At 46.8% G+C, this 10,000-nt stretch overlaps 1 protein-coding gene and 44 non-coding genes across 46 annotated transcripts in view; 44 read left to right on the top strand and 1 right to left on the bottom strand.

Annotated features, from left to right (window-relative positions):
- LOC125795622 (5S ribosomal RNA) overlaps nucleotides 1-111 on the top strand; it is a 119-nt gene extending 8 nt beyond the window's left edge. Inside the window, exon 1 of the ribosomal RNA XR_007434614.1 lies at nucleotides 1-111. This exon is cut by the window's left edge and continues 8 nt beyond it. This is a non-coding gene — a ribosomal RNA (5S ribosomal RNA).
- The window catches only part of LOC125795261 (syncytin-A-like), a 170,873-nt gene that overhangs the window by 70,365 nt on the left and 90,508 nt on the right, over nucleotides 1-10,000 (bottom strand). The gene's annotated exons all lie outside the window — the stretch shown is intronic.
- LOC125795941 (5S ribosomal RNA) lies at nucleotides 222-340 on the top strand. The gene has a single exon (XR_007434933.1). It is a non-coding gene; the product is annotated as a 5S ribosomal RNA (ribosomal RNA).
- Nucleotides 451-569, top strand: LOC125795621 (5S ribosomal RNA). The gene has a single exon (XR_007434613.1). It is a non-coding gene; the product is annotated as a 5S ribosomal RNA (ribosomal RNA).
- On the top strand, nucleotides 680-798 carry LOC125795620 (5S ribosomal RNA). Its single transcript, XR_007434612.1, has one exon. It is a non-coding gene; the product is annotated as a 5S ribosomal RNA (ribosomal RNA).
- Nucleotides 909-1,027, top strand: LOC125795619 (5S ribosomal RNA). The gene has a single exon (XR_007434611.1). It is a non-coding gene; the product is annotated as a 5S ribosomal RNA (ribosomal RNA).
- Nucleotides 1,138-1,256, top strand: LOC125795757 (5S ribosomal RNA). Its single transcript, XR_007434749.1, has one exon. It is a non-coding gene; the product is annotated as a 5S ribosomal RNA (ribosomal RNA).
- Nucleotides 1,367-1,485, top strand: LOC125796056 (5S ribosomal RNA). The gene has a single exon (XR_007435048.1). It is a non-coding gene; the product is annotated as a 5S ribosomal RNA (ribosomal RNA).
- On the top strand, nucleotides 1,596-1,714 carry LOC125795618 (5S ribosomal RNA). The gene has a single exon (XR_007434610.1). It is a non-coding gene; the product is annotated as a 5S ribosomal RNA (ribosomal RNA).
- LOC125795756 (5S ribosomal RNA) lies at nucleotides 1,825-1,943 on the top strand. Its single transcript, XR_007434748.1, has one exon. It is a non-coding gene; the product is annotated as a 5S ribosomal RNA (ribosomal RNA).
- LOC125796055 (5S ribosomal RNA) lies at nucleotides 2,054-2,172 on the top strand. Its single transcript, XR_007435047.1, has one exon. It is a non-coding gene; the product is annotated as a 5S ribosomal RNA (ribosomal RNA).
- Nucleotides 2,283-2,401, top strand: LOC125795617 (5S ribosomal RNA). Its single transcript, XR_007434609.1, has one exon. It is a non-coding gene; the product is annotated as a 5S ribosomal RNA (ribosomal RNA).
- Nucleotides 2,512-2,630, top strand: LOC125795616 (5S ribosomal RNA). The gene has a single exon (XR_007434608.1). It is a non-coding gene; the product is annotated as a 5S ribosomal RNA (ribosomal RNA).
- LOC125795614 (5S ribosomal RNA) lies at nucleotides 2,741-2,859 on the top strand. Its single transcript, XR_007434606.1, has one exon. It is a non-coding gene; the product is annotated as a 5S ribosomal RNA (ribosomal RNA).
- LOC125795613 (5S ribosomal RNA) lies at nucleotides 2,970-3,088 on the top strand. Its single transcript, XR_007434605.1, has one exon. It is a non-coding gene; the product is annotated as a 5S ribosomal RNA (ribosomal RNA).
- On the top strand, nucleotides 3,199-3,317 carry LOC125796294 (5S ribosomal RNA). The gene has a single exon (XR_007435286.1). It is a non-coding gene; the product is annotated as a 5S ribosomal RNA (ribosomal RNA).
- LOC125795612 (5S ribosomal RNA) lies at nucleotides 3,428-3,546 on the top strand. Its single transcript, XR_007434604.1, has one exon. It is a non-coding gene; the product is annotated as a 5S ribosomal RNA (ribosomal RNA).
- Nucleotides 3,657-3,775, top strand: LOC125795611 (5S ribosomal RNA). Its single transcript, XR_007434603.1, has one exon. It is a non-coding gene; the product is annotated as a 5S ribosomal RNA (ribosomal RNA).
- Nucleotides 3,886-4,004, top strand: LOC125795720 (5S ribosomal RNA). The gene has a single exon (XR_007434712.1). It is a non-coding gene; the product is annotated as a 5S ribosomal RNA (ribosomal RNA).
- On the top strand, nucleotides 4,115-4,233 carry LOC125795836 (5S ribosomal RNA). The gene has a single exon (XR_007434828.1). It is a non-coding gene; the product is annotated as a 5S ribosomal RNA (ribosomal RNA).
- On the top strand, nucleotides 4,344-4,462 carry LOC125795610 (5S ribosomal RNA). The gene has a single exon (XR_007434602.1). It is a non-coding gene; the product is annotated as a 5S ribosomal RNA (ribosomal RNA).
- Nucleotides 4,573-4,691, top strand: LOC125795719 (5S ribosomal RNA). Its single transcript, XR_007434711.1, has one exon. It is a non-coding gene; the product is annotated as a 5S ribosomal RNA (ribosomal RNA).
- Nucleotides 4,802-4,920, top strand: LOC125795609 (5S ribosomal RNA). The gene has a single exon (XR_007434601.1). It is a non-coding gene; the product is annotated as a 5S ribosomal RNA (ribosomal RNA).
- On the top strand, nucleotides 5,031-5,149 carry LOC125795608 (5S ribosomal RNA). Its single transcript, XR_007434600.1, has one exon. It is a non-coding gene; the product is annotated as a 5S ribosomal RNA (ribosomal RNA).
- Nucleotides 5,260-5,378, top strand: LOC125795770 (5S ribosomal RNA). The gene has a single exon (XR_007434762.1). It is a non-coding gene; the product is annotated as a 5S ribosomal RNA (ribosomal RNA).
- On the top strand, nucleotides 5,489-5,607 carry LOC125795835 (5S ribosomal RNA). The gene has a single exon (XR_007434827.1). It is a non-coding gene; the product is annotated as a 5S ribosomal RNA (ribosomal RNA).
- On the top strand, nucleotides 5,718-5,836 carry LOC125795607 (5S ribosomal RNA). Its single transcript, XR_007434599.1, has one exon. It is a non-coding gene; the product is annotated as a 5S ribosomal RNA (ribosomal RNA).
- LOC125795718 (5S ribosomal RNA) lies at nucleotides 5,947-6,065 on the top strand. The gene has a single exon (XR_007434710.1). It is a non-coding gene; the product is annotated as a 5S ribosomal RNA (ribosomal RNA).
- Nucleotides 6,176-6,294, top strand: LOC125795606 (5S ribosomal RNA). Its single transcript, XR_007434598.1, has one exon. It is a non-coding gene; the product is annotated as a 5S ribosomal RNA (ribosomal RNA).
- Nucleotides 6,405-6,523, top strand: LOC125795605 (5S ribosomal RNA). The gene has a single exon (XR_007434597.1). It is a non-coding gene; the product is annotated as a 5S ribosomal RNA (ribosomal RNA).
- On the top strand, nucleotides 6,634-6,752 carry LOC125795603 (5S ribosomal RNA). Its single transcript, XR_007434595.1, has one exon. It is a non-coding gene; the product is annotated as a 5S ribosomal RNA (ribosomal RNA).
- On the top strand, nucleotides 6,863-6,981 carry LOC125795602 (5S ribosomal RNA). The gene has a single exon (XR_007434594.1). It is a non-coding gene; the product is annotated as a 5S ribosomal RNA (ribosomal RNA).
- On the top strand, nucleotides 7,092-7,210 carry LOC125796245 (5S ribosomal RNA). Its single transcript, XR_007435237.1, has one exon. It is a non-coding gene; the product is annotated as a 5S ribosomal RNA (ribosomal RNA).
- Nucleotides 7,321-7,439, top strand: LOC125795601 (5S ribosomal RNA). The gene has a single exon (XR_007434593.1). It is a non-coding gene; the product is annotated as a 5S ribosomal RNA (ribosomal RNA).
- On the top strand, nucleotides 7,550-7,668 carry LOC125795930 (5S ribosomal RNA). The gene has a single exon (XR_007434922.1). It is a non-coding gene; the product is annotated as a 5S ribosomal RNA (ribosomal RNA).
- Nucleotides 7,779-7,897, top strand: LOC125796114 (5S ribosomal RNA). Its single transcript, XR_007435106.1, has one exon. It is a non-coding gene; the product is annotated as a 5S ribosomal RNA (ribosomal RNA).
- On the top strand, nucleotides 8,008-8,126 carry LOC125795600 (5S ribosomal RNA). Its single transcript, XR_007434592.1, has one exon. It is a non-coding gene; the product is annotated as a 5S ribosomal RNA (ribosomal RNA).
- LOC125795755 (5S ribosomal RNA) lies at nucleotides 8,237-8,355 on the top strand. Its single transcript, XR_007434747.1, has one exon. It is a non-coding gene; the product is annotated as a 5S ribosomal RNA (ribosomal RNA).
- On the top strand, nucleotides 8,466-8,584 carry LOC125796054 (5S ribosomal RNA). Its single transcript, XR_007435046.1, has one exon. It is a non-coding gene; the product is annotated as a 5S ribosomal RNA (ribosomal RNA).
- Nucleotides 8,695-8,813, top strand: LOC125795599 (5S ribosomal RNA). The gene has a single exon (XR_007434591.1). It is a non-coding gene; the product is annotated as a 5S ribosomal RNA (ribosomal RNA).
- LOC125795598 (5S ribosomal RNA) lies at nucleotides 8,924-9,042 on the top strand. Its single transcript, XR_007434590.1, has one exon. It is a non-coding gene; the product is annotated as a 5S ribosomal RNA (ribosomal RNA).
- Nucleotides 9,153-9,271, top strand: LOC125795597 (5S ribosomal RNA). Its single transcript, XR_007434589.1, has one exon. It is a non-coding gene; the product is annotated as a 5S ribosomal RNA (ribosomal RNA).
- LOC125796308 (5S ribosomal RNA) lies at nucleotides 9,382-9,500 on the top strand. The gene has a single exon (XR_007435300.1). It is a non-coding gene; the product is annotated as a 5S ribosomal RNA (ribosomal RNA).
- On the top strand, nucleotides 9,611-9,729 carry LOC125795596 (5S ribosomal RNA). The gene has a single exon (XR_007434588.1). It is a non-coding gene; the product is annotated as a 5S ribosomal RNA (ribosomal RNA).
- LOC125795723 (5S ribosomal RNA) lies at nucleotides 9,840-9,958 on the top strand. Its single transcript, XR_007434715.1, has one exon. It is a non-coding gene; the product is annotated as a 5S ribosomal RNA (ribosomal RNA).

The following is a 10,000-nucleotide window of genomic DNA, read 5'->3' as shown; positions in this document are numbered from 1 at the left end:
TCACACTACCCTGAGAACGCCCGATCTCGTCTGATCTCGGAAGCTAAGCAGGGTTTGGCCTGGTTAGTACTTGGATGGGAGACCACCTGGGAATACCAGGTGCTGTAAGCTTTTCCCCTCTTGCTTCCATTACCATGGTCTTGTTATACATTACTAGTTTGTTATCTGAAACCCAACATAGATGAAGTTGCATAAGTAGTCTTGATGAGAGCTCTGCAATGGCTTACGGTCACACTACCCTGAGAACGCCCGATCTCGTCTGATCTCGAAAGCTAAGCAGGGTTTGGCCTGGTTAGTACTTGGATGGGAGACCACCTGGGAATACCAGGTGCTGTAAGCTTTTCCCCTCTTGCTTCCATTACCATGGTCTTGTTATACATTACTAGTTTGTTATCTGAAACCCAACAAAGATGAAGTTGCATAAGTAGTCTTGATGAGTGCTCCGCAATGGCTTACGGTCACACTACCCTGAGAACGCCCGATCTCGTCTGATCTCGGAAGCTAAGCAGGGTTTGGCCTGGTTAGTACTTGGATGGGAGACCACCTGGGAATACCAGGTGCTGTAAGCTTTTCCCCTCTTGCTTCCATTACCATGGTCTTGTTATACATTACTAGTTTGTTATCTGAAACCCAACATAGATGAAGTTGCATAAGTAGTCTTGATGAGAGCTCCGCAATGGCTTACGGTCACACTACCCTGAGAACGCCCGATCTCGTCTGATCTCGGAAGCTAAGCAGGGTTTGGCCTGGTTAGTACTTGGATGGGAGACCACCTGGGAATACCAGGTGCTGTAAGCTTTTCCCCTCTTGCTTCCATTACCATGGTCTTGTTATACATTACTAGTTTGTTATCTGAAACCCAACATAGATGAAGTTGCATAAGTAGTCTCGATGAGAGCTCTGCAATGGCTTACGGTCACACTACCCTGAGAACGCCCGATCTCGTCTGATCTCGGAAGCTAAGCAGGGTTTGGCCTGGTTAGTACTTGGATGGGAGACCACCTGGGAATACCAGGTGCTGTAAGCTTTTCCCCTCTTGCTTCCATTACCATGGTCTTGTTATACATTACTAGTTTGTTATCTGAAACCCAACATAGATGAAGTTGCATAAGTAGTCTTGATGAGAGCTCTGCAATGGCTTACGGTCACACTACCCTGAGAACGCCCGATCTCGTCTGATCTCGGAAGCTAAGCAGGGTTTGGCCTGGTTAGTACTTGGATGGGAGACCACCTGGGAATACCCGGTGCTGTAAGCTTTTCCCCTCTTGCTTCCATTACCATGGTCTTGTTATACATTACTAGTTTGTTATCTGAAACCCAACATAGATGAAGTTGCATAAGTAGTCTTGATGAGAGCTCTGCAACGGCTTACGGTCACACTACCCTGAGAACGCCCGATCTCGTCTGATATCGGAAGCTAAGCAGGGTTTGGCCTGGTTAGTACTTGGATGGGAGACCACCTGGGAATACCAGGTGCTGTAAGCTTTTCCCCTCTTGCTTCCATTACCATGGTCTTGTTATACATTACTAGTTTGTTATCTGAAACCCAACATAGATGAAGTTGCATAAGTAGTCTTGATGAGAGCTCTGCAATGGCTTACGGTCACACTACCCTGAGAACGCCCGATCTCGTCTGATCTCGGAAGCTAAGCAGGGTTTGGCCTGGTTAGTACTTGGATGGGAGACCACCTGGGAATACCAGGTGCTGTAAGCTTTTCCCCTCTTGCTTCCATTACCATGGTCTTGTTATACATTACTAGTTTGTTATCTGAAACCCAACATAGATGAAGTTGCATAAGTAGTCTTGATGAGAGCTCTGCAATGGCTTACGGTCACACTACCCTGAGAACGCCCGATCTCGTCTGATCTCGGAAGCTAAGCAGGGTTTGGCCTGGTTAGTACTTGGATGGGAGACCACCTGGGAATACCCGGTGCTGTAAGCTTTTCCCCTCTTGCTTCCATTACCATGGTCTTGTTATACATTACTAGTTTGTTATCTGAAACCCAACATAGATGAAGTTGCATAAGTAGTCTTGATGAGAGCTCTGCAACGGCTTACGGTCACACTACCCTGAGAACGCCCGATCTCGTCTGATATCGGAAGCTAAGCAGGGTTTGGCCTGGTTAGTACTTGGATGGGAGACCACCTGGGAATACCAGGTGCTGTAAGCTTTTCCCCTCTTGCTTCCATTACCATGGTCTTGTTATACATTACTAGTTTGTTATCTGAAACCCAACATAGATGAAGTTGCATAAGTAGTCTTGATGAGAGCTTTGCAATGGCTTACGGTCACACTACCCTGAGAACGCCCGATCTCGTCTGATCTCGGAAGCTAAGCAGGGTTTGGCCTGGTTAGTACTTGGATGGGAGACCACCTGGGAATACCAGGTGCTGTAAGCTTTTCCCCTCTTGCTTCCATTACCATGGTCTTGTTATACATTACTAGTTTGTTATCTGAAACCCAACATAGATGAAGTTGCATAAGTAGTCTTGAAGAGAGCTCTGCAATGGCTTACGGTCACACTACCCTGAGAACGCCCGATCTCGTCTGATCTCGGAAGCTAAGCAGGGTTTGGCCTGGTTAGTACTTGGATGGGAGACCACCTGGGAATACCAGGTGCTGTAAGCTTTTCCCCTCTTGCTTCCATTACCATGGTCTTGTTATACATTACTAGTTTGTTATCTGAAACCCAACATAGATGAAGTTGCATAAGTAGTCTTGATGAGAGCTCTGCAATGGCTTACGGTCACACTACCCTGAGAACGCCCGATCTCGTCTGATCTCGGAAGCTAAGCAGGGTTTGGCCTGGTTAGTACTTGGATGGGAGACCACCTGGGAATACCAGGTGCTGTAAGCTTTTCCCCTCTTGCTTCCATTACCATGGTCTTGTTATACATTACTAGTTTGTTATCTGAAACCCAACATAGATGAAGTTGCATAAGTAGTCTTGATGAGAGCTCTGCAATGGCTTACGGTCACACTACCCTGAGAACGCCCGATCTCGTCTGATCTCGGAAGCTAAGCAGGGTTTGGCCTGGTTAGTACTTGGATGGGAGACCACCTGGGAATACCAGGTGCTGTAAGCTTTTCCCCTCTTGCTTCCATTACCATGGTCTTGTTATACATTACTAGTTTGTTATCTGAAACCCAACATAGATGAAGTTGCATAAGTAGTCTTGATGAGAGCTCTGCAATGGCTTACGGTCACACTACCCTGAGAACGCCCGATCTCGTCTGATCTCGGAAACTAAGCAGGGTTTGGCCTGGTTAGTACTTGGATGGGAGACCACCTGGGAATACCAGGTGATGTAAGCTTTTCCCCTCTTGCTTCCATTACCATGGTCTTGTTATACATTACTAGTTTGTTATCTGAAACCCAACATAGATGAAGTTGCATAAGTAGTCTTGATGAGAGCTCTGCAATGGCTTACGGTCACACTACCCTGAGAACGCCCGATCTCGTCTGATCTCGGAAGCTAAGCAGGGTTTGGCCTGGTTAGTACTTGGATGGGAGACCACCTGGGAATACCAGGTGCTGTAAGCTTTTCCCCTCTTGCTTCCATTACCATGGTCTTGTTATACATTACTAGTTTGTTATCTGAAACCCAACATAGATGAAGTTGCATAAGTAGTCTTGATGAGAGCTCTGCAATGGCTTACGGTCACACTACCCTGAGAACGCCCGATCTCGTCTGATCTCGGAAGCTAAGCAGGGTTTGGCCTGGTTAGTACTTGGATGGGAGACCACCTGGGAATACCAGGTGCTGTAAGCTTTTCCCCTCTTGCTTCCATTACCATGGTCTTGTTATACATTACTAGTTTGTTATCTGAAACCCAACATAGATGAAGTTGCATAAGTAGTCTTGATGAGAGCTCTGCAATGGCTTACAGTCACACTACCCTGAGAACGCCCGATCTCGTCTGATCTCGGAAGCTAAGCAGGGTTTGGCCTGGTTAGTACTTGGATGGGAGACCACCTGGGAATACCAGGTGCTGTAAGCTTTTCCCCTCTTGCTTCCATTACCATGGTCTTGTTATACATTACTAGTTTGTTATCTGAAACCCAACATAGATGAAGTTGCATAAGTAGTCTTGATGAGAGCTCTGCAATGGCTTACGGTCACACTACCCTGAGATCGCCCGATCTCGTCTGATCTCGGAAGCTAAGCAGGGTTTGGCCTGGTTAGTACTTGGATGGGAGACCACCTGGGAATACCAGGTGCTGTAAGCTTTTCCCCTCTTGCTTCCATTACCATGGTCTTGTTATACATTACTAGTTTGTTATCTGAAACCCAACATAGATGAAGTTGCATAAGTAGTCTTGATGAGAGCTCTGCAATGGCTTACGGTCACACTACCCTGAGAACGCCCGATCTCGTCTGATCTCGGAAGCTAAGCAGGGTTTGGCCTGGTTAGTACTTGGATGGGAGACCACCTGGGAATACCAGGTGCTGTAAGCTTTTCCCCTCTTGCTTCCATTACCATGGTCTTGTTATACATTACTAGTTTGTTATCTGAAACCCAACATAGATGAAGTTGCATAAGTAGTCTTGATGAGAGCTCTGCAATGGCTTACAGTCACACTACCCTGAGAACGCCCGATCTCGTCTGATCTCGGAAGCTAAGCAGGGTTTGGCCTGGTTAGTACTTGGATGGGAGACCACCTGGGAATACCAGGTGCTGTAAGCTTTTCCCCTCTTGCTTCCATTACCATGGTCTTGTTATACATTACTAGTTTGTTATCTGAAACCCAACATAGATGAAGTTGCATAAGTAGTCTTGATGAGAGCTCTGCAATGGCTTACGGTCACACTACCCTGAGAACGCCCGATCTCGTCTGATCTCGGAAGCTAAGCAGGGTTTGGCCTGGTTAGTACTTGGATGGGAGACCACCTGGGAATACCAGGTGCTGTAAGCTTTTCCCCTCTTGCTTCCATTACCATGGTCTTGTTATACATTACTAGTTTGTTATCTGAAACCCAACATAGATGAAGTTGCATAAGTAGTCTTGATGAGAGCTCTGCAATGGCTTACGGTCACACTACCCTGAGAACGCCCGATCTCGTCTGATCTCGGAAGCTAAGCAGGGTTTGGCCTGGTTAGTACTTGGATGGGAGACCACCTGGGAATACCAGGTGCTGTAAGCTTTTCCCCTCTTGCTTCCATTACCATGGTCTTGTTATACATTACTAGTTTGTTATCTGAAACCCAACATAGATGAAGTTGCATAAGTAGTCTTGATGAGAGCTCTGTAATGGCTTACAGTCACACTACCCTGAGTACGCCCGATCTCGTCTGATCTCGGAAGCTAAGCAGGGTTTGGCCTGGTTAGTACTTGGATGGGAGACCACCTGGGAATACCAGGTGCTGTAAGCTTTTCCCCTCTTGCTTCCATTACCATGGTCTTGTTATACATTACTAGTTTGTTATCTGAAACCCAACATAGATGAAGTTGCATAAGTAGTCTTGATGAGAGCTCTGCAATGGCTTACGGTCACACTACCCTGAGATCGCCCGATCTCGTCTGATCTCGGAAGCTAAGCAGGGTTTGGCCTGGTTAGTACTTGGATGGGAGACCACCTGGGAATACCAGGTGCTGTAAGCTTTTCCCCTCTTGCTTCCATTACCATGGTCTTGTTATACATTACTAGTTTGTTATCTGAAACCCAACATAGATGAAGTTGCATAAGTAGTCTTGATGAGAGCTCTGCAATGGCTTACGGTCACACTACCCTGAGAACGCCCGATCTCGTCTGATCTCGGAAGCTAAGCAGGGTTTGGCCTGGTTAGTACTTGGATGGGAGACCACCTGGGAATACCAGGTGCTGTAAGCTTTTCCCCTCTTGCTTCCATTACCATGGTCTTGTTATACATTACTAGTTTGTTATCTGAAACCCAACATAGATGAAGTTGCATAAGTAGTCTTGATGAGAGCTCTGCAATGGCTTACAGTCACACTACCCTGAGAACGCCCGATCTCGTCTGATCTCGGAAGCTAAGCAGGGTTTGGCCTGGTTAGTACTTGGATGGGAGACCACCTGGGAATACCAGGTGCTGTAAGCTTTTCCCCTCTTGCTTCCATTACCATGGTCTTGTTATACATTACTAGTTTGTTATCTGAAACCCAACATAGATGAAGTTGCATGAGTAGTCTTGATGAGAGCTCTGCAATGGCTTACGGTCACACTACCCTGAGAACGCCCGATCTCGTCTGATCTCGGAAGCTAAGCAGGGTTTGGCCTGGTTAGTACTTGGATGGGAGACCACCTGGGAATACCAGGTGCTGTAAGCTTTTCCCCTCTTGCTTCCATTACCATGGTCTTGTTATACATTACTAGTTTGTTATCTGAAACCCAACATAGATGAAGTTGCATAAGTAGTCTTGATGAGAGCTCTGCAATGGCTTACGGTCACACTACCCTGAGAACGCCCGATCTCGTCTGATCTCGGAAGCTAAGCAGGGTTTGGCCTGGTTAGTACTTGGATGGGAGACCACCTGGGAATACCAGGTGCTGTAAGCTTTTCCCCTCTTGCTTCCATTACCATGGTCTTGTTATACATTACTAATTTGTTATCTGAAACCCAACATAGATGAAGTTGCACAAGTAGTCTTGATGAGAGCTCTGCAATGGCTTACGGTCACACTACCCTGAGAACGCCCGATCTCGTCTGATCTCGGAAGCTAAGCAGGGTTTGGCCTGGTTAGTACTTGGATGGGAGACCACCTGGGAATACCAGGTGCTGTAAGCTTTTCCCCTCTTGCTTCCATTACCATGGTCTTGTTATACATTACTAGTTTGTTATGTGAAACCCAACATAGATGAAGTTGCATAAGCAGTCTTGATGAGAGCTCTGCAATGGCTTACGGTCACACTACCCTGAGAACGCCCGATCTCGTCTGATCTCGGAAGCTAAGCAGGGTTTGGCCTGGTTAGTACTTGGATGGGAGACCACCTGGGAATACCAGGTGCTGTAAGCTTTTCCCCTCTTGCTTCCATTACCATGGTCTTGTTATACATTACTAGTTTGTTATCTGAAACCCAACATAGATGAAGTTGCATAAGTAGTCTTGATGAGAGCTCTGCAATGCCTTACGGTCACACTACCCTGAGAACGCCCGATCTCGTCTGATCTCGGAAGCTAAGCTGGGTTTGGCCTGGTTAGTACTTGGATGGGAGACCACCTGGGAATACCAGGTGCTGTAAGCTTTTCCCCTCTTGCTTCCATTACCATGGTCTTGTTATACATTACTAGTTTGTTATCTGAAACCCAACAAAGATGAAGTTGCATAAGTAGTCTTGATGAGAGCTCTGCAATGGCTTACGGTCACACTACCCTGAGAACGCCCGATCTCGTCTGATCTCGGAAGCTAAGCAGGGTTTGGCCTGGTTAGTACTTGGATGGGAGACCACCTGGGAATACCAGGTGCTGTAAGCTTTTCCCCTCTTGCTTCCATTACCATGGTCTTGTTATACATTACTAGTTTGTTATCTGAAACCCAACATAGATGAAGTTGCATAAGTAGTCTTGATGAGAGCTCTGCAATGGCTTACGGTCACACTACCCTGAGAACGCCCGATCTCGTCTGATCTCGGAAGCTAAGCTGGGTTTGGCCTGGTTAGTACTTGGATGGGAGACCACCTGGGAATACCAGGTGCTGTAAGCTTTTCCCCTCTTGCTTCCATTACCATGGTCTTGTTATACATTACTAGTTTGTTATCTGAAACCCAACAAAGATGAAGTTGCATAAGTAGTCTTGATGAGAGCTCTGCAATGGCTTACGGTCACACTACCCTGAGAACGCCCGATCTCGTCTGATCTCGGAAGCTAAGCAGGGTTTGCCCTGGTTAGTACTTGGATGGGAGACCACCTGGGAATACCAGGTGCTGTAAGCTTTTCCCCTCTTGCTTCCATTACCATGGTCTTGTTATACATTACTAGTTTGTTATCTGAAACCCAACATAGATGAAGTTGCATAAGTAGTCTCGATGAGAGCTCTGCAATGGCTTACGGTCACACTACCCTGAGAACGCCCGATCTCGTCTGATCTCGGAAGCTAAGCAGGGTTTGGCCTGGTTAGTACTTGGATGGGAGACCACCTGGGAATACCAGGTGCTGTAAGCTTTTCCCCTCTTGCTTCCATTACCATGGTCTTGTTATACATTACTAGTTTGTTATCTGAAACCCAACATAGATGAAGTTGCATAAGTAGTCTTGATGAGAGCTCTGCAATGGCTTACGGTCACACTACCCTGAGAACGCCCGATCTCGTCTGATCTCGGAAGCTAAGCAGGGTTTGGCCTGGTTAGTACTTGGATGGGAGACCACCTGGGAATACCCGGTGCTGTAAGCTTTTCCCCTCTTGCTTCCATTACCATGGTCTTGTTATACATTACTAGTTTGTTATCTGAAACCCAACATAGATGAAGTTGCATAAGTAGTCTTGATGAGAGCTCTGCAACGGCTTACGGTCACACTACCCTGAGAACGCCCGATCTCGTCTGATATCGGAAGCTAAGCAGGGTTTGGCCTGGTTAGTACTTGGATGGGAGACCACCTGGGAATACCAGGTGCTGTAAGCTTTTCCCCTCTTGCTTCCATTACCATGGTCTTGTTATACATTACTAGTTTGTTATCTGAAACCCAACATAGATGAAGTTGCATAAGTAGTCTTGATGAGAGCTCTGCAATGGCTTACGGTCACACTACCCTGAGAACGCCCGATCTCGTCTGATCTCGGAAGCTAAGCAGGGTTTGGCCTGGTTAGTACTTGGATGGGAGACCACCTGGGAATACCAGGTGCTGTAAGCTTTTCCCCTCTTGCTTCCATTACCATGGTCTTGTTATACATTACTAGTTTGTTATCTGAAACCCAACATAGATGAAGTTGCATAAGTAGTCTTGATGAGAGCTCTGCAATGGCTTACGGTCACACTACCCTGAGAACGCCCGATCTCGTCTGATCTCGGAAGCTAAGCAGGGTTTGGCCTGGTTAGTACTTGGATGGGAGACCACCTGGGAATACCAGGTGCTGTAAGCTTTTCCCCTCTTGCTTCCATTACCATGGTCTTGTTATACATTACTAGTTTGTTATCTGAAACCCAACATAGATGAAGTTGCATGAGTAGTCTTGATGAGAGCTCTGCAATGGCTTACGGTCACACTACCCTGAGAACGCCCGATCTCGTCTGATCTCGGAAGCTAAGCAGGGTTTGGCCTGGTTAGTACTTGGATGGGAGACCACCTGGGAATACCAGGTGCTGTAAGCTTTTCCCCTCTTGCTTCCATTACCATGGTCTTGTTATACATTACTAGTTTGTTATCTGAAACCCAACATAGATGAAGTTGCATAAGTAGTCTTGATGAGAGCTCTGCAATGGCTTACGGTCACACTACCCTGAGAACGCCCGATCTCGTCTGATCTCGGAAACTAAGCAGGGTTTGGCCTGGTTAGTACTTGGATGGGAGACCACTTGGGAATACCAGGTGATGTAAGCTTTTCCCCTCTTGCTTCCATTACCATGGTCTTGTTATACATTACTAGTTTGTTATCTGAAACCCAACATAGATGAAGTTGCATAAGTAGTCTTGATGAGAGCTCTGCAATGGCTTACGGTCACACTACCCTGAGAACGCCCGATCTCGTCTGATCTCGGAAGCTAAGCAGGGTTTGGCCTGGTTAGTACTTGGATGGGAGACCACCTGGGAATACCAGGTGCTGTAAGCTTTTCCCCTCTTGCTTCCATTACCATGGTCTTGTTATACATTACTAGTTTGTTATCTGAAACCCAACATAGATGAAGATGCATAAGTAGTCTTGATGAGAGCTCTGCAATGGCTTACGGTCACACTACCCTGAGAACGCCCGATCTCGTCTGATCTCGGAAGCTAAGCAGGGTTTGGCCTGGTTAGTACTTGGGTGGGAGACCACCTGGGAATACCAGGTGCTGTAAGCTTTTCCCCTCTTGCTTCCATTACCATGGTCTTGTTATACATTA

The sequence above is a fragment of the Astyanax mexicanus genome, unplaced genomic scaffold (genome assembly GCF_023375975.1).
Source record: "Astyanax mexicanus isolate ESR-SI-001 unplaced genomic scaffold, AstMex3_surface scaffold_46, whole genome shotgun sequence".
NCBI classification, from domain to species: Eukaryota; Metazoa; Chordata; class Actinopteri; order Characiformes; family Acestrorhamphidae; genus Astyanax; species Astyanax mexicanus.
This window is presented reverse-complemented; position numbering and strand designations above follow the sequence as displayed.